Genomic DNA, 26,353 nt, shown 5'->3' on the forward strand with positions numbered 1-26,353 from the left:
TGCCAGGACGTGCCAGGCACGCGGTGACCACGCCCTGGAGCACGCCAGAGCATCGCGCGCTCGCTCGTACTAGCCCCTTTCTGCAAAGGCTACCACTGCATCACCCATCCCCTCGCCACCCTCTAGCTGCTAGACACTGTCCAAAGCACGCCCCTGCATCGTCGCCGTCGCTATGATCACCACTCTGCCGCGCCCGTACTGCGAGGACGACGATGATACCGCATGCTCCCGTCCTCCCCTCGCTGCCCCTTCACGCGCGTCGTGACCGCCATGATCGCAGCTACCTAGAACGCCCCCTATCTTGCCCCTTCGCGCCCTCGAACGCCGTCGCCACCGTCGACCTTGCAGCACCCTACGGCCACCCAACGCAACTATAAAAAGAGGCCCCCTTAGCCTTCTCCTTCCACACCAAACTCGCTCCACTCTTCCTTCTGATCCTCCTCGATCCCTCTCTCATCCACATTGCGCAGTAGAAGGCTCCAATCGAGACGTCGATCGCCGGAGTCCGCCGCAGAACCACCCTTCGATTTAGGCCACCCCAAGCGACGCCGCGACCACCATTCAACTCCTCGTCATCTACAACCTCTCCTCGAACCAGCGTCGCCCCTCGCCGGAGCTCCGTCAAGCCGCCGACCCCCTACCTCGCCGTCGCAGCACGCCCTCCTCCCCCGTCGACGACGACGACGGTCGATCTTCGGATCAGCTTCTGATCGCACGGCTCAGGTGAGTGGATACCGATTCGGTGAATTAACCCACTGACGCCTGGGCCCCATCTTGTCAGGCGGCCCGCTCGCGCCAGACGCGTAGCTGGGCCAGCCCAACTCCTCTCCCTCTCTCGGGCCCGTCAAGTTTCCCGCGCTGGCCCTTTTATTTGAATTTGGTAAATTCTTTTAGTTTAAAAATCAATACTGATGCAGTGCTAGAAATTGAATATTTCCAAATCTACAAATCCAAATCTGGTGATTCAAAATGATATAGAAAGATTATGAAATTATCTAGCTAACCTCACTGGATTCAACCCCATATGTTGTGTAGTTTTTGAATAGCAAAAATAACAAAACAGATACTTTTCTGTATTCAAATAAATCTTAAAAATCAACCATTGTGAATTTTGAAGTGAATCCAATTGCAATAATTCACATTTAACAAACCCTAATTTAGTATGTAAAAATATGATATATGTTCTGTACATGATCATGGGCTAGAAGCAGAATAGTGGCTATGTAGTCAATACTAGCCCATTTAAACTATATCCAAATCCTAGAATTTAAATCTATGAGGTGTAGCACCTCATTTAAATCATTCTCACAAGTGATATGAAGTAATGTGTTGACCTTTAACTGCTTAGGCTCATACTTGCTCACTTGTAGAATTTAAATCAACATAGTATTTAAATTGCAAAGGTTATTTAAAACACATGAGATGATGAATCTCATTTAAATCCCTTTTCTCAAATACTAAGTGTGAAGTGTTGACCTTGGTCAACATGGGATCATCCCTGGTTATTTGAGAATATTGAATCACCTCACTAGTAGTTTTAAATTAGTTACAACTATGTGATAAATCATATGAGAGGTATTCCTCTCGTTTAAATCTTGTTCTCAAGTAATTCAACATGAGGTAGTGACCATGGTCTATATAATCTCATATTGAGTTATTTGGTGACATTAAATCACTACCATGTTAGTATTAAATTGCATGAGGTATGGAACCTCATTTAAAGCATTTTCTCAAATGATAAGTATGAAGAGGTTGACTTTAGTCAACCTAGGTCATATATTATTCATAAGAGAAATTAAATCTTAAGAAGAATTCAATGAGAGGAAATTATTTCTCCAAACCAAAGAAAAACCTTAATTCAACTTTTCAATGAGAGGAAATTATTTCTCCTAATATTAAATAAAGAAACCCTAGAATAATTTGTGAATAAATGTTAAGTAGTGATGCTAGATCCTTTGTGTGAGCCAATAAGGCTAATTAAGACTACTTAAGTGTTGTTTGGTGATTGTATCCTCGTATTCGTTTATAGACGCTAGTACCGGAGACTATCAAGGGGAAGAGGTATTCTACCAGGAGGAAGAGCCAGAAAACTTTGATCACCTCACCAATCAAGGCAAGCTAACACTCTTGCAAGGTTCCCTTGTGCAAAGCTCTACAAGAGCAAGGCACCATTATTTTTAGTTTACGCTTAATGCTCCTATCCCAAGTTTTCACTTTACAAGCTTTACTAAATTTTGTTTATCAAAGTTTACTTTTTGATTCATGATTCATTGATTTAGATATAGAGTAGAACAAGAGCATCAAAGTTAGCTTAGAGCAAGACAAGCTAGTTAGCACCCCTCATGACTAGTTGCTAGTGCTAAACAAATAAAATTGACTACTCTAGATGGGATCATGTGAAATGAAATGACTTTAAAAGCCTTGGAATGATGATTCATTCTATTGAAAGATTTTGAAGGTGAATATGACTTGTGAAGGACTTGGTGAATTTTACAAAAACTGATGGTTGGGTTTGGATGCGATACCATTCCAATTTGAAAGTACCCCCACAATACCCAAAATGGGTAAGGGCTTAACTAGAAATTTATGTGCTTTAGTATGGGTTCCCTTTGAACAAGCGTCATCGGGGTTAGGCCGAAAGCTGCCTCTACAACAAACAAAACGATGCGATATGATGTGGAATGAGGTGAATGTCCGGCCCAGGCCCTGTGCAGTTCCCGGGTTGACTGCGGTTTTCACCGGGAGGCCAAACTCATGGGGAGAGGTGCCTATACTAGAGTATGTAAGTGAAAGGTTATGGTTGGTAGTCCGCATACGGAGTATGGTAAATCAGGGCCAGTTAACCCTGACGGATTATTGCAAATGTTGTGGCACAAGTGTACGACCTCTGCAGAGTGTAGAACTATTCGAATAGCCGTGTCCACGGTTATGGACGGTTGGAAAGGCCATACTGTTCCGTCATCAGACAAATTTCAAAAATGTGACATATGACTTGGGACTTGAATTTGAAAGGTGAATGGTGACTTTGAATTGAATCACAACAGAGTTGTGGGAATGACACTAATGTTCCCACTTGAGTTAGTTTAGCAAATGAAGAGTCTTTTCTAAATGTTTATGAAATAAACTTGGCTTTATGCAAATAAACCTAGAGCTTAGTATCCCCTTACTAAAAATTGATCGTGCTTACACTAGTATTAGTTTGCGAGTACTTTAAAGTACTCATGGCTTTGTCCCTGGCTATTCAAATGGCCAGACCATGAAGGTGAACAGCAGTACGAGGAAGATGGACAGTAGGACGTCTACGACAACTAGGATCGCTCCTGACGTCAAGCGTTGGCCTGTGGATTAGATAGCCACTACTACTTCGCTTCCGCTATTTGTGATGTTCGTTGATCACTAGATCAACTACTATTGTAATATTGGATCATGTGATCTACCTTTGTAAGACGATTATGTGTTGTAATAAATGATGACTCTATGATATTCAACTATTATGTCTCGCAACAACAATATTCCTGGGATTGTGATGTATGGCATAATAGGCATCTGGACTTAAAAATCCGGGTGTTGACAAGTTGGTATCAGAGCCATTGTTTGACCTTAGGAGACCCTAGTTAGAATGGACGTCCGAAAAACTTAGTTTCAAAACAAAGAAAGTGAATATTTCTGAAAACTTATTCTCACCCTTATCTTAAGATCTTTTCAAAAGAATAAATCCATGCTCTCCTTTGTTTGTAATTGTACCTAAAATTTTGCACACTTGATCACTTCTTTAACTTACTCATCCTCATTGCTCACAGATGGAGTACCAATGGGAGTTCTATCAGCTTGGTCGCGGAGGAGACCTAACGTTCGAAAAAGATTTGAAGCAACTAGTGGAATACCTAGGCCATCCGTATCCTGAGTTCTTCGGAATACCCCTCAAAAACCACTCCGGAGAACCACCTCGGTGGGACGTTTCTACTGATCTACGAAGAAAGCTTGGAGCCCCGGTATGGGAAACCATCTGGTTTTCTGTAACGGGAAACACCTGGAAGGAAGGATTAGACAGAGCTATGCAAGAAGCAATTTTCCGTCTGTGCGGACAAAATGAGGACAAGATCAAGAACACTCGCTTCATCTACTACCCAAGACATGACTCCATGGGAAGACCGATGACCATGCCCCCGCACACAGAGATGAACCCCTATGTAGCACACCAAGACTTCAGGAAGTACAAAACCCGTAGGGATTTGGACAACGCCCTCACCTCTCGCCAAGCACATTACCCATGAAGACGAAGAATTCCACCCCGAAGAGTAGTATCACTCCAGCACTTAAGTAGGTGTGAGTTGTATCAGGATCCCCCTTGTATCATAGAGCGATGAATGGTTCTTCAAACCAACGGTGTGTTAGCTTTGTAATATGTGATGCTTGGTATGAATGAAAAAGTGTTGTCGGTTTTACCCCTGCAACACTACTCAAATTTTTAAGTTATGAATTTTTTTAACTTTACCAAAACAAAACATAGAAATTTCCCCCTTATCTCATCATCTACCTCAATGTCCAGATGGCCCCACCAACCCGCAACGCCACCCAGGATGCCATGATGCAACTGCTGTAGACAATGATGGCAGACCGCGAAGCCGAAAGAGCTGAACGCCAAGCAAACCGTGCCGCACTGCAACAGATAGCTCAGAACAATCAAGGCCATGGAAACCACGATCACCCTGGATCGAAGCTGAAGAATTTTCAGAACACCAACCCACCGATGTTCAGCAAGACTGAAGAGCCCCTAGATGCTGATGACTGGCTCCAGACCATGGAGAACAACCTCGAAGTTGCGGGAGTTGAAGCCGCAGAAAAAGTACTGTTTGCCACCCACTACCTGTCAGGACCTGCCAGAGCCTGGTGGACAAGTGCCCGTGCAATGAATGCGGGACAGATGATGACCTGGGAAGACTTCAAGCTGAAGTTTAGCAAATACCATGTGCCCCAAGGACTGATCAAGAAGATGAGAGACGAGTTTCGTGAACTCAAGCAAGGAAGCATGTCGGTGGTGGAATACCGCGACAGGTTTCTCACTCTGTCAAGGTACGCCCCGGATGAGACCGACACCAACGAGAAGAGGAAGGAAAGATTTCTGAACGGACTGCATGACGAGATGCAAACTGTGTTAGTGAATATTCCGTTCGCTGACCTCGAAGCCCTCGTAGACTCAGCCATACAGATGGAAGGAAAGCTGCATCAGGCCAATGAGAACCGCAAGCGCAGAATGATGAACCAGAATGGACCCCACCATACCCAGAAGTACCGCAACAACTCCTCTGGAGGATTCACCCCAAGATACAGCAAGCCCCCTGCTCAGACTTATCGCCCCAACAACAACAACAACAACGGAGGACCCCCGAAGCCCGGAGGTAACAACAACAACAGCCACCACAACAACAACAACCCCAACAGCAACAACAACAATGGGAACAACAACAACACCAACACTGGCCCGAGGACTGGAAGCAATGCTATCCCCGTCACCCCGAAGGACAAGTCCACCATTAACTGCTATGAATGTGGAGTCGTGGGTCACTATTCCAATGAGTGCCCCAAGAAGCTTGCCAAGATTGCCGCCAACACCGCTGCACCTGCCCAGCAACAGCGTCGCTTCGCCGGTAGAAGGAACCAGAACAACAACAACGGCCGCCTCTACCACATGATCACATCGAAGCTCGTGAAGCACCCCAGACCATGCCAAGTATGTCTTCCTGTTAATAAAATATTCAATCTCTCTTAGGAACCTAACTTTTCTTAAAATCTCGGGACGAGATTTGTTTAAGGGGGAAGGGTTTGTAACATCCCAAGAATTTCAAAATAAAACAAATGAATTTCACTAGTTCCAAATTTTGGAACCAACAAAAACTTTTATTAAATAGAGTATGATACATAGTGATCTTGCTTAATTCTTGTGTTATTGCTATGATTGCTTGTTATTAGTATTTGAAGTGATCTTAAACCCTAAACCTCACCCCTCTTTTCACCATCCTAATTAAAATAGAATAAAAGGAAATTAAATAAGAAAAAGGCATATGTGCCTATGGCTATAATTATAAATCTTTACCCTAGACCTTTCCACTTTGTTTAGAGGTTTGGAAAACCTTCATACATCTTACCTAGTACTTATCAAACCAAATCCAAGTGGTTTCCAAAGAAATTAAAAAGAAACTAAAAATACCATAAAGGCATATGAAAGTAAAATGGCAAATTTGTGAATTTAAGAATATTGACCCTAATACATGTTGTGAATGATGGGATCACTTCCATATACCATTTCAACACTCAACAAAACCAATTGGGTCAAGCAAAGTCAAATTAAAAATCAAATGCCACATATGCATAGAGGCATATGTGACACATAGCCATAATACCCAAATCTTGATCTATGCCTTTAAACCTTTACCAAATGATGTGAAACCATCCCTCAACCTAATATAACCCTAAATTGACCCTAACCCATGTCCAAGTAAAGCAAGATCAACCATTTACAAGTTTAGTAAAATTTGACACCTCATCTCTTATGTGTTATGGCCATTTTTGCAAATCTTTGAACAAGACCATTTGAAATGGTTTCAATGGTTTGAACATGTTCCTAAACCCATAAGAATCACATTAGAGTCAATAAAAGTCAAATCAAATGGAGAGAAATCACATAGTGAGAAAATCTCTAAAATTCACTCACATACACTTAGCCAAATTTGCAAATCTTCAACCTAGGCCATAATTGCTTGCTCCCTTGCTTGTAGAATACTTCAATATGATAAACTAACACAATTGCATCATTGGATCAAGAATCAAACACAAGGAAATCAAAAATCTTACATACATATGATAATGGTCACTTGTCCCAAAAATATTTTCTTCACTACTTTACCCCTCTGGTTTTCTCATTTCTTGAACTAAACTTGGTCAACCAAAGCCATGTCATCCAAGACCATGTCAAGGTGAGTAACTTTGATGTTGACCACCATGGCTAGAGTTGACTAGGTTGACCAGAATAAAAGTGACAAGTAGGGATGCTGAAATAAAGTAAAGATCATGTCACTTTTGACATTTTGCAAAACAACTCCAAATTGAGTGCCACCACCACCAATACTTCACTTTAATTATATAAATGAGATTCACCAAAAATATTTCCAAAATTCGAATAAAAACTTCATGCGGCCATATGATCGAACACCTTGCTTGCAATAATCCAGATTTGAGCTACACCCTATTATCCTCTGGTTTCTTCACTAAACCCCTTTTGCCTTTGATCATTACACTCTCTTACAGCCCCTGCATCATCCCAGTACTTGCCTTGATCGATTAAAGTGAGAGGAGGAAGAAAAGAAACCCTAGACTAAGCCTACCGTGGCCATGCCGGCCACCTTTGGCATCTCCACCTCTGGCCACCATTTCAACCTATTCCCTTGTCCTGGAGCATCACCGAGCCTCCCTGAGCACGCCTGTACCCTGCCCTAGCTCTCCAAGCCACAGCATTGGCCAAACCCAGCACGCCCAGCACCGTGCCAGGACGTGCCAGGCACGCGGTGACCACGCCCTGGAGCACGCTAGAGCATCGCGCGCTCGCTCGTACTAGCCCCTTTCTGCAAAGGCTACCGCTGCATCACCCATCCCCTCGCCACCCTCTAGCTGCTAGACACTGTCCAAAGCACGCCCCTGCATCGTCGCCGTCGCTATGATCACCACTCTGCCGCGCCCGTACTGCGAGGACGACGATGATACCGCATGCTCCCGTCCTCCCCTCGCTGCCCCTTCACGCGCGTCGTGACCGCCATGATCGCAGCTACCTAGAACGCCCCTATCTTGCCCCTTCGCGCCCTCGAACGCCGTCGCCACCGTCGACCTTGCAGCACCCTACGGCCACCCAACGCAACTATAAAAAGAGGCCCCCTTAGCCTTCTCCTTCCACACCAAACTCGCTCCACTCTTCCTTCTGATCCTCCTCGATCCCTCTATCATCCACATTGCGCAGTAGAACGCTCCAATCGAGACGTCGATCGCCGGAGTCCGCCGCAGAACCACCCTTCGATTTAGGCCACCCCAAGCGACGCCGCGACCACCATTCAACTCCTCGTCATCTACAACCTCTCCTCGAACCAGCGTCGCCCCTCGCCGGAGCTCCATCAAGCCGCCGACCCCCTACCTCGCCGTCGCAGCACGCCCTCCTCCCCCGTCGACGACGACGACGGTCGATCGTCGGATCAGCTTCTGATCGCACGGCTCAGGTGAGTGGATACCGATTCGGTGAATTAACCCACTGACGCCTGGGCCCCATCTTGTCAGGCGGCCCGCTCACGCCAGACGCGTAGCTGGGCCAGCCCAACTCCTCTCCCTCTCTCGGGCCCGTCAAGTTTCCCGCGCTGGCCCTTTTATTTGAATTTGGTAAATTCTTTTAGTTTAAAAATCAATACTGATGCAGTGCTAGAAATTGAATATTTCCAAATCTACAAATCCAAATCTGGTGATTCAAAATGCTATAGAAAGCTTATGAAATTATCTAGCTAACCTCACTGGATTCAACCCCATATGTTGTGTAGTTTTTGAATAGCAAAAATAACAAAACAGATACTTTTCTGTATTCAAATAAATCTTAAAAATCAACCATTGTGAATTTTGAAGTGAATCCAATTGCAATAATTCACATTTAACAAACCCTAATTTAGTATGTAAAAATATGATATATGTTCTGTACATGATCATGGGCTAGAAGCAGAATAGTGGCTATGTAGTCAATACTAGCCCATTTAAACTATATCCAAATCCTAGAATTTAAATCTATGAGGTGTAGCACCTCATTTAAATCATTCTCACAAGTGATATGAAGTAATGTGTTGACCTTTAACTGCTTAGGCTCATACTTGCTCACTTGTAGAATTTAAATCAACATAGTATTTAAATTGCAAAGGTTATTTAAAACACATGAGATGATGAATCTCATTTAAATCCCTTTTCTCAAATACTAAGTGTGAAGTGTTGACCTTGGTCAACATGGGATCATCCCTGGTTATTTGAGAATATTGAATCACCTCACTAGTAGTTTTAAATTAGTTACAACTATGTGATAAATCATATGAGAGGTATTCCTCTCGTTTAAATCTTGTTCTCAAGTAATTCAACATGAGGTAGTGACCATGGTCTATATAATCTCATATTGAGTTATTTGGTGACATTAAATCACTACCATGTTAGTATTAAATTGCATGAGGTATGGAACCTCATTTAAAGCATTTTCTCAAATGATAAGTATGAAGAGGTTGACTTTAGTCAACCTAGGTCATATATTATTCATAAGAGAAATTAAATCTTAAGAAGAATTCAATGAGAGGAAATTATTTCTCCAAACCAAAGAAAAAACTTAATTCAACTTTTCAATGAGAGGAAATTATTTCTCCTAATATTAAATAAAGAAACCCTAGAATAATTTGTGAATAAATGTTAAGTAGTGATGCTAGATCCTTTGTGTGAGCCAATAAGGCTAATTAAGACTACTTAAGTGTTGTTTGGTGATTGTATCCTCGTATTCATTTATAGACGCTAGTACCGGAGACTATCAAGAGGAAGAGGTATTCTACCAGGAGGAAGAGCCAGAAAACTTTGATCACCTCACCAATCAAGGCAAGCTAACACTCTTGCAAGGTTCCCTTGTGCAAAGCTCTACAAGAGCAAGGCACCATTATTTTTAGTTTATGCATAATGCTCCTATCCCAAGTTTTCACTTTACAAGCTTTACTAAATTTTGTTTATCAAAGTTTACTTTTTGATTCATGATTCATTGATTTAGATATAGAGTAGAACAAGAGCATCAAAGTTAGCTTAGAGCAAGATAAGCTAGTTAGCACCCCTCATGACTAGTTGCTAGTGCTAAACAAATAAAATTGACTACTCTAGATGGGATCATGTGAAATGAAATGACTTTAAAAACCTTGGAATGATGATTCATTCTATTGAAAGATTTTGAAGGTGAATATGACTTGTGAAGGACTTGGTGAATTTTACAAAAACTGATGGTTGGGTTCGGATGTGATACCATTCCAATTTGAAAGTACCCCCACAATACCCAAAATGGGTAAGGGCTTAACTAGAAATTTATGTGCTTTAGTATGGGTTCCCTCTGAACAAGCGTCATCGGGGTTAGGCCGAAAGCTGCCTCTACAACAAACGAAACGATGCGATATGATGTGGAATGAGGTGAATGTCCGGCCCAGGCCCTGTGCAGTTCCCGGGTTGACTGCGGTTTTCACCGGGAGGCCAAACTCATGGGGAGAGGTGCCTATACTAGAGTATGTAAGTGAAAGGTTATGGTTGGTAGTCCGCATACGGAGTATGGTAAATCAGGGCCAGTTAACCCTGACGGATTATTGCAAATGTTGTGGCACAAGTGTACGACCTCTGCAGAGTGTAGAACTATTCGAATAGCCGTGTCCACGGTTATGGACGGTTGGAAAGGCCATACTGTTCCGTCATCAGACAAATTTCAAAAATGTGACATATGACTTGGGACTTGAATTTGAAAGGTGAATGGTGACTTTGAATTGAATCACAACAGAGTTGTGGGAATGACACTAATGTTCCCACTTGAGTTAGTTTAGCAAATGAAGAGTCTTTTCTAAATGTTTATGAAATAAACTTGGCTTTATGCAAATAAACCTAGAGCTTAGTATCCCCTTACTAAAAATTGATCGTGCTTACACTAGTATTAGTTTGCGAGTACTTTAAAGTACTCATGGCTTTGTCCCTGGCTATTCAAATGGCCAGACCATGAAGGTGAACAGCAGTACGAGGAAGATGGACAGCAGGACGTCTACGACAACTAGGATCGCTCCTGACGTCAAGCGTTGGCCTGTGGATTAGATAGCCACTACTACTTCGCTTCCGCTATTTGTGATGTTCGTTGATCACTAGATCAACTACTATTGTAATATTGGATCATGTGATCTACCTTTGTAAGACGATTATGTGTTGTAATAAATGATGACTCTATGATATTCAACTATTATGTCTCGCAACAACAATATTCCTGGGATTGCGATGTATGGCATAATAGGCATCTGGACTTAAAAATCCGGGTGTTGACAAGTTGGTATCAGAGCCATTGTTTGACCTTAGGAGACCCTAGTTAGAATGGACGTCCGAAAAACTTAGTTTCAAAACAAAGAAAGTGAATATTTCTGAAAACTTATTCTCACCCTTATCTTAAGATCTTTTCAAAAGAATAAATCCATGCTCTACTTTTCTTTGTAATTGTACCTAAAATTTTGCACACTTGATCACTTCTTTAACTTACTCATCCTCATTGCTCACAGATGGAGTACCATTGGGAGTTCTATCAGCTTGGTCGCGGAGGAGACCTAACGTTCGAAAAAGATTTGAAGCAACTAGTGGAATACCTAGGCCATCCGTATCCCGAGTTCTTCGGAATACCCCTAAAAAACCACTCCGGAGAACCACCTCGGTGGGACGTTTCTACCGATCTACGAAGAAAGCTTGGAGCCCCGGTATGGGAAACCATCTGGTTTTCTGTAACGGGAAACACCTGGAAGGAAGGATTAGACAGAGCTATGCAAGAAGCAATTTTCCGTCTGTGCGGACAAAATGAGGACAAGATCAAGAACACTCGCTTCATCTACTACCCAAGACATGACTCCATGGGAAGACCGATGACCATGCCCCCGCACACAGAGATGAACCCCTATGTAGCACACCAAGACTTCAGGAAGTACAAAACCCGTAGGGATTTGGACAACGCCCTCGCCTCTCGCCAAGCACATTACCCATGAAGACGAAGAATTCCACCCCGAAGAGTAGTATCACTCCAGCACTTAAGTAGGTGTGAGTTGTATCAGGATCCCCCTTGTATCGTAGAGCGATGAATGGTTCTTCAAACCAACGGTGTGTTAGCTTTGTAATATGTGATGCTTGGTATGAATGAAAAAGTGTTGTCGGTTTTACCCCTGCAACACTACTCAAATTTTTAAGTTATGAATTTTTTTAACTTTACCAAAACAAAACATAGAAATTTCCCCCTTATCTCATCATCTACCTCAATGTCCAGATGGCCCCACCAACCTGCAACGCCACCCAGGATGCCATGATGCAACTGCTGCAGACAATGATGGCAGACCGCGAAGCCGAAAGAGCTGAACGCCAAGCAAACCTTGCCGCACTGCAACAGATAGCTAAGAACAATCAAGGCCATGGAAACCACGATCACCCTGGATCGAAGCTGAAGAATTTTCAGAACACCAACCCACCGATGTTCAGCAAGACTGAAGAGCCCCTAGATGCTGATGACTGGCTCCAGACCATGGAGAACAACCTCGAAGTTGCGGGAGTTGAAGCCGCAGAAAAAGTACTGTTTGCCACCCACTACCTGTCAGGACCTGCCAGAGCCTGGTGGACAAGTGCCCGTGCAATGAATGCGGGATGTATGATGACCTGGGAAGACTTCAAGCTGAAGTTTAGCAAATACCATGTGCCCCAAGGACTGATCAAGAAGATGAGAGACGAGTTTCGTGAACTCAAGCAAGGAAGGATGTCGGTGGTGGAATACCGTGACAGGTTTCTCACTCTGTCAAGGTACGCCCCGGATGAGACCGACACCAACGAGAAGAGGAAGGAAAGATTTCTGAACGGACTGCATGACGAGATGCAAACTGTGTTAGTGAATATTCCGTTCGCTGACCTCGAAGCCCTCGTAGACTCAGCCATACAGATGGAAGGAAAGCTGCATCAGGCCAATGAGAACCGCAAGCGCAGAATGATGAACCAGAATGGACCCCACCATACCCAGAAGTACCGCAACAACTCCTCTGGAGGATTCACCCCAAGATACAGCAAGCCCCCTGCTCAGACTTATCGCCCCAACAACAACAACAACAACGGAGGACCCCCGAAGCCCGGAGGTAACAACAACAACAGCCACCACAACAACAACAACCCCAACAGCAACAACAACAATGGGAACAACAACAACACCAACACTGGCCCGAGGACTGGAAGCAATGCTATCCCCGTCACCCCGAAGGACAAGTCCACCATTAACTGCTATGAATGTGGAGTCGTGGGTCACTATTCCAATGAGTGCCCCAAGAAGCTTGCCAAGATTGCCGCCAACACCGCTGCACCTGCCCAGCAACAGAATAGCCGTCACGGTAGAAGGAACCAGAACAACAACAACGGCCGCCTCTACCACATGATCGCATCGAAGCTCGTGAAGCACCCTGCACCATGCCAAGTATGTCTTCCTGTTAATAAAATATTCAATCTCTCTTAGGAACCTAACTTTTCTTAAAATCTCGGGACGAGATTTGTTTAAGGGGGAAGGGTTTGTAACATCCCAAGAATTTCAAATTAAAACAAATGAATTTCACTAGTTCCAAATTTTGGAACCAACAAGAACTTTTATTAAATAGAGTATGATACATAGTGATCTTGCTTAATTCTTGTGTTATTGCTATGATTGCTTGTTATTAGTATTTGAAGTGGTCTTAAACCCTAAACCTCACCCCTCTTTTCACCATCCTAATTAAAATAGAATAAAAGGAAATTAAATAAGAAAAAGGCATATGTGCCTATGGCTATAATTATAAATCTTTACCCTAGACCTTTCCACTTTGTTTAGAGGTTTGGAAAACCTTCACACATCTTACCTAGTACTTATCAAACCAAATCCAAGTGGTTTCCAAAGAAATTAAAAAGAAACTAAAATAGCCATGTCCACTTTGTTTAGAGTGTTTCACTATTCGAATAGCCGTGTCCACGGTTATGGACGGTTGGAAAGGCCATACTGTTCCGTCATCAGACAAATTTCAAAAATGTGACATATGACTTGGGACTTGAATTTGAAAGGTGAATGGTGACTTTGAATTGAATCACAACAGAGTTGTGGGAATGACACTAATGTTCCCACTTGAGTTAGTTTAGCAAATGAAGAGTCTTTTCTAAATGTTTATGAAATAAACTTGGCTTTATGCAAATAAACCTAGAGCTTAGTATCCCCTTACTAAAAATTGATCGTGCTTACACTAGTATTAGTTTGCGAGTACTTTAAAGTACTCATGGCTTTGTCCCTGGCTATTCAAATGGCCAGACCATGAAGGTGAACAGCAGTACGAGGAAGATGGACAGCAGGACGTCTACGACAACTAGGATCGCTCCTGACGTCAAGCGTTGGCCTGTGGATTAGATAGCCACTACTACTTCGCTTCCGCTATTTGTGATGTTCGTTGATCACTAGATCAACTACTATTGTAATATTGGATCATGTGATCTACCTTTGTAAGACGATTATGTGTTGTAATAAATGATGACTCTATGATATTCAACTATTATGTCTCGCAACAACAATATTCCTGGGATTGCGATGTATGGCATAATAGGCATCTGGACTTAAAAATCCGGGTGTTGACAAGTTGGTATCAGAGCCATTGTTTGACCTTAGGAGACCCTAGTTAGAATGGACGTCCGAAAAACTTAGTTTCAAAACAAAGAAAGTGAATATTTCTGAAAACTTATTCTCACCCTTATCTTAAGATCTTTTCAAAAGAATAAATCCATGCTCTACTTTTCTTTGTAATTGTACCTAAAATTTTGCACACTTGATCACTTCTTTAACTTACTCATCCTCATTGCTCACGTATGGAGTACCATTGGGAGTTCTATCAGCTTGGTCATGAGGAGACCTAACGTTCGAAAAAGATTTGAAGCAACTAGTGGAATACCTAGGCCATCCGTATCCCGAGTTCTTCGGAATACCCCTAAAAAACCACTCCGGAGAACCACCTCGGTGGGACGTTTCTACCGATCTACGAAGAAAGCTTGGAGCCCCGGTATGGGAAACCATCTGGTTTTCTGTAACGGGAAACACCTGGAAGGAAGGATTAGACAGAGCTATGCAAGAAGCAATTTTCCGTCTGTGCGGACAAAATGAGGACAAGATCAAGAACACTCGCTTCATCTACTACCCAAGACATGACTCCATGGGAAGACCGATGACCATGCCCCCGCACACAGAGATGAACCCCTATGTAGCACACCAAGACTTCAGGAAGTACAAAACCCGTAGGGATTTGGACAACGCCCTCGCCTCTCGCCAAGCACATTACCCATGAAGACGAAGAATTCCACCCCGAAGAGTAGTATCACTCCAGCACTTAAGTAGGTGTGAGTTGTATCAGGATCCCCCTTGTATCGTAGAGCGATGAATGGTTCTTCAAACCAACGGTGTGTTAGCTTTGTAATATGTGATGCTTGGTATGAATGAAAAAGTGTTGTCGGTTTTACCCCTGCAACACTACTCAAATTTTTAAGTTATGAATTTTTTTAACTTTACCAAAACAAAACATAGAAATTTCCCCCTTATCTCATCATCTACCTCAATGTCCAGATGGCCCCACCAACCTGCAACGCCACCCAGGATGCCATGATGCAACTGCTGCAGACAATGATGGCAGACCGCGAAGCCGAAAGAGCTGAACGCCAAGCAAACCTTGCCGCACTGCAACAGATAGCTAAGAACAATCAAGGCCATGGAAACCACGATCACCCTGGATCGAAGCTGAAGAATTTTCAGAACACCAACCCACCGATGTTCAGCAAGACTGAAGAGCCCCTAGATGTCAAGGACTGCTCCAGCACCATGGAGAACAACCTCGAAGTTGCGGGAGTTGAAGCCGCAGAAAGTATCGTTTGCCACCCACTACCTGTCAGGACCTGCCAGAGCCTGGTGGACAAGTGCCCGTGCAATGAATGCGGGACAGATGATGACCTGGGAAGACTTCAAGCTGAAGTTTAGCAAATACCATGTGCCCCAAGGACTGATCAAGAAGATGAGAGACGAGTTTCGTGAACTCAAGCAAGGAAGGATGTCGGTGGTGGAATACCGTGACAGGTTTCTCACTCTGTCAAGGTACGCCCCGGATGAGACCGACACCAACGAGAAGAGGAAGGAAAGATTTCTGAACGGACTGCATGACGAGATGCAAACTGTGTTAGTGAATATTCCGTTCGCTGACCTCGAAGCCCTCGTAGACTCAGCCATACAGATGGAAGGAAAGCTGCATCAGGCCAATGAGAACCGCAAGCGTTAATGATGAACCGTAATGGACCCCACCATACCCAGAAGTACCGCAACAACTCCTCTGGAGGATTCACCCCAAGATACAGCAAGCCCCCTGCTCAGACTTATCGCCCCAACAACAACAACAACAACGGAGGACCCCCGAAGCCCGGAGGTAACAACAACAACAGCCACCACAACAACAACAACCCCAACAGCAACAACAACAATGGGAACAACAACAACACCAACACTGGCCCGAGGACTGGAAGCAATGCTATCCTCACACCCCGAAGGACAAGTCCACCATTAATCGCTATGAATGTGGAGTCGTGGGTCACTATTCCAATGAGTGCCCCAAGAAGCTTGCCAAGATTGCCGCCAACACCGCTGCACCTGCCCAAAGAACAGCGTCGCCGGTAGAAGGAACCAGAACAACAACAACGGCCGCCTCTACCACATGACTGCCACTGAAGCTCAGGAAGCACCCCAGACCATGCCAAGTATGTCTTCCTGTTAATAAAATATTCAATCTCTCTTAGGAACCTAACTTTTCTTAAAATCTCGGGACGAGATTTGTTTAAGGGGGAAGGGTTTGTAACATCCCAAGAATTTCAAATTAAAACAAATGAATTTCACTAGTTCCAAATTTTGGAACCAACAAGAACTTTTATTAAATAGAGTATGATACATAGTGATCTTGCTTAATTCTTGTGTTATTGCTATGATTGCTTGTTATTAGTATTTGAAGTGGTCTTAAACCCTAAACCTCACCCCTCTTTTCACCATCCTAATTAAAATAGAATAAAAGGAAATTAAATAAGAAAAAGGCATATGTGCCTATGGCTATAATTATAAATCTTTACCCTAGACCTTTCCACTTTGTTTAGAGGTTTGGAAAACCTTCACACATCTTACCTAGTACTTATCAAACCAAATCCAAGTGGTTTCCAAAGAAATTAAAAAGAAACTAAAATAGCCATGTCCACTTTGTTTAGAGTGTTTCACTATTCGAATAGCCGTGTCCACGGTTATGGACGGTTGGAAAGGCCATACTGTTCCGTCATCAGACAAATTTCAAAAATGTGACATATGACTTGGGACTTGAATTTGAAAGGTGAATGGTGACTTTGAATTGAATCACAACAGAGTTGTGGGAATGACACTAATGTTCCCACTTGAGTTAGTTTAGCAAATGAAGAGTCTTTTCTAAATGTTTATGAAATAAACTTGGCTTTATGCAAATAAACCTAGAGCTTAGTATCCCCTTACTAAAAATTGATCGTGCTTACACTAGTATTAGTTTGCGAGTACTTTAAAGTACTCATGGATTTGTCCCTGGCTATTCAAATGGCCAGACCATGAAGGTGAACAGCAGTACGAGGAAGATGGACAGCAGGACGTCTACGACAACTAGGATCGGTCCTGACGTCAAGCGTTGGCCTGTGGATTAGATAGCCACTACTACTTCGCTTCCGCTATTTGTGATGTTCGTTGATCACTAGATCAACTACTATTGTAATATTGGATCATGTGATCTACCTTTGTAAGACGATTATGTGTTGTAATAAATGATGACTCTATGATATTCAACTATTATGTCTCGCAACAACAATATTCCTGGGATTGCGATGTATGGCATAATAGGCATCTGGACTTAAAAATCCGGGTGTTGACAACAGGCCCACCACACACCAGGCTGGCGCGGCTAGGGTGTGGGCCGCGCCGCCCTGTTGTGTCGTCGCCTCGTTGACCTTCTGACGCCGCCTCTTTGCCTATATAAAGGTCCCTGACCTAAAACACGATACGAAAAAAGCCACGGTACGAGAAACCTTCCTGAGCCGCCGCCATCGCGAAGCCAAGACCTGAGGGACAGGAGTCTCTGTTCCGGCACGCCGCCGGGACGGGGAAGTGCCTCCGGAAGGCTTCTCCATCAACACCACCGCCATCTTCATCAACGCTGCTGTCTCCCATGAGGAGGGAGTAGTTCTCCATCGAGTCTCGGGGCTGTACCGGTAGCTATGTGGTTAATCTCTCTCCTATGTGCTTCAATACAATAATCTCATGAGCTGACTTACATGATTGAGATTCATATGATGATGCTTGTAATCTAAATATCATTATGCTAGTCAAGTGGGTTTTACTTATGTGATCTCCGGAGACTCCTTGTCCCACGTGTGTAAAGGTGACAGTGTGTGCACCGTGTGGGTCTCTTAGGCTATATTTCACAGAATACTTATTCACTGTTATGAATGGCATAGTGAAGTGCTTATTTATATCTCTTTATGATTGCAATGTGTTTTGTATCACAATTTATCTGTGTGCTACTCTAGTGATGTTATTAAAGTAGTTTATTCCTCCTGCATGGTGTAATGGTGACAGTGTGTGCATCGTGTAGTACTTCGCGTAGGCTATGATTGTGATCTCTTGTAGATTATGAAGTTAACTATTGCTATGATAGTATTGATGTGATCTATTCCTCCTTTCGTAGTGTGAAGGTGACAGTGTGCATGCTATGTTAGTACTTGGTTTGGTTATGTTGATCTGTCATGCACTCTAAGGTTATTTAAATATGAACATTGAATATTGTGGAGCTTGTTAACTCCGGCATTGAGGGTTCGTGTAATCCTACACAGTTAGTGATGTTCATCATCCAACAAGAGGGTGTAGAGTCTAGCATCTATCTATTTATTCTGTTATGTGATCAATGTTGAGAGTGTCCACTAGTGAAAGTATGATCCCTAGGCCTTGTTCCTAAATACTGCTATCGCTGTTTGTTTACTGTTTTGCTGCATCTATACTTCCTGCAATATTACCACCATCAATCACACACCAGTCCTGGACAGCAAAGCACTTTTCTGGTGCCGTTGCTACTGCTCATATTTATTCATACCACCTGTATTTCACTATCTCTTCACCGAACTAGTGCACCTATTAGGTGTGTTGGGGACACAAGAGACTTCTTGCTTTGTGGTTGCAGGGTTGCATGAGAGGGATATCTTTGACCTCTTCCTCCCTGAGTTCGATAAACCTTGGGTGATCCACTTAAGGGAAACTTGCTGCTGTTCTACAAACCTCTGCTCTTGGAGGCCCAACACTGTCTACAAGAATAGAAGCACCCGTAGACATCAAGCACTTTTCTGGCGCCGTTGCCGGGGAGGAAAGGTAAAAGGCACTCATACTCCGGTCCCAGGTAAAGTACTTTTCTGGTGCCGTTGTGTGTGTGCTCGAAGCTATTTCCTTTAGATCCTGCAATTGCATCTTTTTGTTTCTTGTTTACACTAGTTAGGCATAATGGACAACAATGAGCTTCTTATTCTATTTCCTGATTTAAGACATGGATGGTTTGATGCGAAAATTAAAAAACCTATGGAACATATTAGTACGAACGCTTTGAACACCATTGTTGCTAATGATATGGAAAATTCTAAGCTTGGGGAAGCTGGCTTTGATGAGCATGATATTTTTAGGCCCCCAAGCATTGAGGAGAAAATTTACTTTGATGATACTTTGCCTCCTATTTATGATGATTATAATGATATTGGTCTTTTAGTACCGCCTGTTATGGAGGATAAATTTGATTATGATTACAATATGCCTCCTATATTTGATGATGAGAATAATAATGATAGCTACTTTGTTGAATTTGCTCCCACTACAACTAATAAAATTGATTATGCCTATGTGGAGAGTAATAATTTTATGCATGAGACTCATGATAAGAATGCTTTATGTGATACTTATATTGTTGAGTTTGTTCATGATGCCACTGAAAGTTATTATGAGAGAGGAAAATATGGTTGTAGAAGTTTTCATGTTACTAAAACACCTCTCTATATGCTGAAATTTTTGAAGTTACACTTGTTTTATCTTTCTATGCTTGTTGCATTATGCTTCATGAATTTGTTTATTTACAAGATTCCTATGCATAGGAAGCATGTTAGGCTTAAATTTGTTTTGAATTTGCCTCTTGATGCTGTCTTTTGTTTCAACTACTATTTCTTGCGAGTGCATCATTGAAACTGCTGAGCCCATCTTAATGGCTATAAAGAAAGAACTTCTTGGGAGATAACCCATGTGTTTATTTTGTTACAGTACTTTTATTTTGTATTTGTATCTTGGAAGTTGTTACTACTGTAGCAACCTCTCCTTATCTTAATTTTGTTGCATTGTTGTGCCAAGTAAAGTCTTTGATAGTAAGGTTCATACTAGATTTGGATTACTGCGCAGAAACAGATTTCTTTCTGTCACGAATCTGGGTCTAATTCTCTGTAGGTAACTCAGAAAATTATGCCAATTTACGTGAATGATCCTCAGATATGTACGCAACTTTCATTCAATTTGAGCATTTTCATTTGAGCAAGTCTGGTGCCTCAATAAAATTCGTCTTTACGGACTGTTCTGTTTTGACACATTCTGCCTTTTATTTCGCATTGCCTCTTTTGTTATGTGGGATGGATTCCTTTGTTCCATTGACTTCCAGTAGCTTTGGGCAATGTCCAGAAGTGTTAAGAATGATTGTGTCACCTCTGAAAATGTGAATTTTTATTATGCACTAACCCTCTAATGAGTTTGTTTCGAGTTTGGTGTGGAGGAAGTTTTCAAGGGTCAAGAGAGGAGGATGATATACTACGATCAAGGAGAGTGAAAGCTCTAAGCTTGGGGATGCCCTGGTGGTTCACCCCTGCATATTTTAAGAAGACTCAAGCGTCTAAGCTTGGGGATGCCCAAGGCATCCCCTTCTTCATCGACAAATTATCAGGTTCCTTCTCTTGAAACTATATTTTTATTCGGTCACATCTTATGTGCTTTGCTTGGAGCGTCGGTTTGTTTTTGTTTTTGTTTGAATAAAATGGATCCTAGCATTCATTGTGTGGGAGAGAGACATGCTCCGCTGTTGCATATGGACAAATATGTCCTTAGGCTTTACTCATAATATTCATGGCGAAGGTTGAATCTTCTTCGTTAAATTGTTATATGGTTGGAATCGGGAAATGCTACATGTAGTAATTCTAAAATGTCTTGAATAATTTGATACTTGGCAATTGTTGTGCTCATGTTTAAGCTCTTGCATCATATACTTTGCACCTATTAATGAAGAAATACATAGAGCTTGCTAAAATTTGGTTTGCATAATTGGTCTCTCTAAAGTCTAGATAATTTCTAGTATTGAGTTTGAACAACAAGGAAGACGGTGTAGACTCTTATAATGTTTACAATATGTCTTTTATGTGAGTATTGCTGCACCGGTTCATCCTTGCGTTTGTTTCAAATAACCTTGCTAGCCTAAACCTTGTATCGAGAGGGAATACTTCTCATGCATCCAAAATCCTTGAGCCAACCACTAAGCCATTTGTGTCCACCATACCTACCTACTAGATGGTATTTCTCCGCCATTCCAAATTAAATTGCTTGAGTGCTACCTTTAAAATTTCCATTCTTTACCTTTGCAATATATAGCTCATGGGACAAATAGCTTAAAAACTATTGTGGTATTGAATATGTACTTATGCACTTTATCTCTTATTAAGTTGTTTGTTGTGCGATAACCATGTTCCTGGGGACGCCATCAACTACTCTTTGTTGAATATCATGTGAGTTGCTATGCATGTCCATCTTGTCTGAAGTAAGGGAGATTTACCACTCATTTAATGGTTAGAGCATGCATAATGTTAGAGAAGAACATTGGGCCGCTAACTAAAGCCATGATCCATGGTGGAAGTTTCAGTTTTGGACATATATCCTCAATCTCATATGAGAACATTAATTGTTGCTACATGCTTATGCATTAAAGAGGAGTCCATTATCTGTTGTCTATGTTGTCCCGGTATGGATGTCTAAGTTGAGAATAATCAAAAGCGAGAAATCCAAATGCGAGCTTTCTCCTTAGACCTTTGTACAGGCGGCATAGAGGTACCCCTTTGTGACACTTGGTTAAAACATGTGTATTGCGATGACAATCCCGGTAATCCACGCTAATTAGGACAAGGTGCGGGCACTATTAGTATACTATGCATGAGGCTTGCAACTTGTAAGATATAATTTACATGATACATATGCTTTATTACTACCGTTGACAAAATTGTTTCTTGTTTTCAAAACCAAAGCTCTAGCACAAATATAGCAATCAATGCTTCCCTCTGCGAAGGGCCTTTCTTTTACTTTTATGTTGAGTCAGTTCACCTATCTCTCTCCACCTCAAGAAGCAAACACTTGTGTGAACTGTGCATTGATTCCTACATACTTGCATATTGCACTTGTTATATTACTTTACATTGACAATATCCATGAGTGACATGGGCATACCCTTCGGGTACCCATTATTAGTATACCCGGCTCGGCCCAATATGGAGAAGACCAAATATGGAGAAGGCCCAACAAGGCAACCCGAAGAAGTAGTCGACTAGGACTCTTGTAAAACCCTAGGCTGGTTGCATATATAAAGCTAGCCAGGGCACCCGAAATAAGGAGGGACAACAGATAGACAGAATATAGACAACATAGCTCCGCCGATGGCGACACCATGTAAACATACTGTGATCATATAGTGGATTGCTAGCAGCACGTAGGGATCCTCCACCGAGGGGACCCGAAGCTGGGTACGTCGTGTGCCTAATCTCGACCCCGGAATCTCCATCGTCGCTCTTCCCGAAACCCTAGTCTACAATACGTAGGCATTGCCGAGGTATTCCCTCACAATTGGCGCCGTCCGTGGAACTGGCGACGTTTGGATTTTGTTATTCGGGCGGGATCATCAAGTTCTTCATCGACATCAAGATTGAAGACGAAAAAAAAAAAAAAAAAAAAAAAAAAAAAAATTAGATCGCATCTACTTCGCGAGCTACCACCACGGTGCAATCAGCAACTTGATCGGAACTCTGCTGGTTCCGTCCGTGTTCTTCAAGGACAAGGCAATCAAACGTGAAGACAACCTGTGGCCAAAACAGCACTCCACATAAGAAGAAAAGGAGAGAAGTTTGTTTGGCGCACCCGCATCAATACCATCAAACAACCACTTCGTGAAGAAAAATAGAGCTAAGTATTCTCACATGTATTTAGACTAGTACTACTGCGTAGATCTTTTGACTTGTCTGCATTATACTTAGGCAAAGATATAGCTAGATGCTCGGTCAACAAGATGGAACTCATGGCATGAAACGGTGCAGTCTAGATGTGCCGACGAAATCCCAATATAAATTGCTCAGATCGAACAAGCTCCAGTTATCTCGGCCACGCGGACCCGACAGCATGGACTCGACATACTCGGCTGTTCACCGTCATGGATCCGCCACCTCGACTGTGTCATCTTCATCGAATACTTTCGGCCAGGCGCCGCGCGACTACATCGACTGTCTTTTTGTTGCGCAATTATTTCGACATCGTCATCTAAATCGACCAAGTCGGTTAGGATCCGCGCGACTACATCAACAATGTCAGCCAGACGTCGCGTGCCTACATCGACTTTGTTCGTTGCACGACCTGCTTCAGCAAACGACTCCGTCGCACCTGATCAACGAAGCTAAGTGTTCCTTTTTCAAGAGTCAATTATTATTTACTTTCGCTACACCCAAAATACCTGGGGGCTGTGCCATTACTTCTTTACCGCAAATATATTCGGGTACTTGGTGAATTTCTTTTCTTCGGCTTAGTGGAATTATCTTCTCCGGAATATATCATTCTTCGGCTCAGTGGAATATATCATTCTTCGGTTCAGTGGATATATCTTCTTCGGCTCTGGATACATCTTTCTCGGCTCATTGGATTTATTTTTCTTCGGCTTAGCGAATTTATCTTCTTCGGCTCAATGGATTTATTTTCTTCAGCTTACTGGATTTGGCTACTTCGGATTCCTCTTATAAAGTTATCATTGGTTTCTTCTAATATTATACTATCCAATGCGTTTCCGGGTCAAGAGAGTCATCTTCTACGATTATTACTGGAACTATTTTCTTCGGGTCAATGGATTCATCTTGTATGGTTATTACTAGATTCTTCGGATCAATGGATTCATCTTCTATGATAATCAGCGAATTCATCTTCTATGGGTATTACTGGATTCTTCGGGTCAATGGGTTCATCCTCTGTGATATAGATGGATTTATCTTCAATATATGCTCTATATTTAATGGCGTAATCTTCAATATAGATTCATCTCAAATATTTCATCTGGGATTCATCTTCATATATTATTGTCTATGGCTTCATCTTAAATGGCGTCACCATATATGACGTCGCAACTCCGTCAAATTCTTTCGACATCATGGCTAAACACTCGGGGGCTCGACCATGACTTCGCCTCGGGTCGCAACTGCGACACAACATCTAAGTAACAATCATAACGTCACCCCAGCAGCGCTCGGAGGCTCGGCTATTTCTTCATCAACAATTTGGCGGCATCTATTATCGCTATTTGGTGGTTTCTACTTCGGTTCGACTTCCTCTATGCAGTCGAAGATTTCATCGCGCGTCGACTCCATCGTACCCAATAAAGCTAAGTGTTCCTTTGTTTTACATAAAGTTGATTATCATTTACTTTTGCCGCACCTGATGCTCGGGGGCTGCGCGGCGTATATTCACTTTACATATCATTGAATCTGAGCATCTGACACCGCATGTGAAAAAGAGAGTCAAGGAAAAGATAGAAAAAGTTTGTTCATTTGTGCAGGAGAAAGCAAATTTCAAAGTATATAAAAGAGAACCCGACGAAATTGTCTACAGTGAGAACTCGACAAAATTGTCTTCAAGAAAGGACAGAACCCGACGAAATCAAAATAGCACCCGATGAAATATTTTTCAAGGAGGAACCCGACGAAATCGTGAGAGAACTCGAAAAATTGTCCTCAAGGAGGTCCCGAAAAATTGTCCTCAAGGAGGTCCCGGAAAATTGTCCTCAAGGAGGTCCCGAAAAATTGTCCTCAAGGAGGTCCCGAAAAATTGTCCTCAAGGAGGTCCCGAAGAATTATCTTCAAGGAGGTCTCGAAAAATTGTCCTCAAGGAGATCCCGAAAAATTATCTTCAAGGAGGTCCCGAAGAATTTTCCTCAGGGAGGACCCGAAGAATTGTCCTCAGAGAGGACCCGAAGAAATTTTCCTGAAGGAGGAACTCGACGAAATTATCATCAAGGAGAAACCAAAAAAAAAAAAAAAAAAAAAAAAATAATAAATAAATAAGAGGAGTAGAAAAAAAAGGGAAAAAAAAGAGGATGGACAAATCTTCGGGTCCATTGACTCGTCATTTGTTCTGAGCAAGAGCATCGGCGATGTGCCTGACGACAATATAGAAGAACCAATATATTCGGCTGTCTCATCAAGCCCGAGAGAAAAATATAGAAGAACCCGCAAAATGGGTCATTGCATCAGCCGAACAAGGCACTCGACAATATATTCTCAGAACGCCAAAGTTGCGATCAATTTCTGAATGCCGCAAATTTGCGAAGGTAAGACCCCAGATCCGTTCGCTGGGCGTGGCATCGCCGAAGACTGCGCTCACATTTTTATCCGTATCAACAGATACGAAGAAAATCCTAACGGACGCGTTAGGTACCCGATAAAACATGACTGGGACTCGACAGAATGGTAAGACCTTAAGCGGCACCTGTCGAAGTTTACACCAGTATCCCGGGATCATGTCCAGGGACGTGATCTTGAAGTAGGTTTTTGCGGATTGCCACTAGAGCAGTTAACTAGTACCTGATCCGTCAGATGAACTAGCCCCAACTACCATTATCCCTGTACAATATAGATATGGATGTCAAATAAAAATAGCAACGGCTTGGAGTCGATAAAAAGAGGGGCGCACCAAGTTCGTTATCGAGTAGTACAACTTGAGCCTATGCCTAGGTGCAAGCACCTGCTCATAGGCTCGGGGGCTACTCTTATCGAGAGTATTGTTCATCCTCCCGATAAGATACAAGAAAGAGGAAAAATTGTGGTGTCGATTAAAAGCAAGTTGAGCCTACACCCAAGTGCAAACACTTGGCTGTAGCCTCGGGGTTACTCCCATCGGAGCGCTGGTCGCGCACCCGATAGAAAAGTAACTTCGACAAAGATCTACAATGATCAAGGTTTGTAGACTCAACTCGATTCTACGACTCGAGTGGAGCCTACTCCCATCGGGAGCACATGGATTTCATCAAGTCCCCCAGAAATATAGTTAAGTTCTTCATCGAGTAGTACAACTTGAGTCTATGCCCAAGTGCAAGCATTTGCCCATAGACTCGGGGGCTACTCCCATCGGGAGCGCTGCCGCGCACCCGATAAT

Source organism: Lolium perenne, chromosome 7, assembly GCF_019359855.2.
Source record: "Lolium perenne isolate Kyuss_39 chromosome 7, Kyuss_2.0, whole genome shotgun sequence".
Lineage (NCBI taxonomy): Eukaryota > Viridiplantae > Streptophyta > Magnoliopsida > Poales > Poaceae > Lolium > Lolium perenne.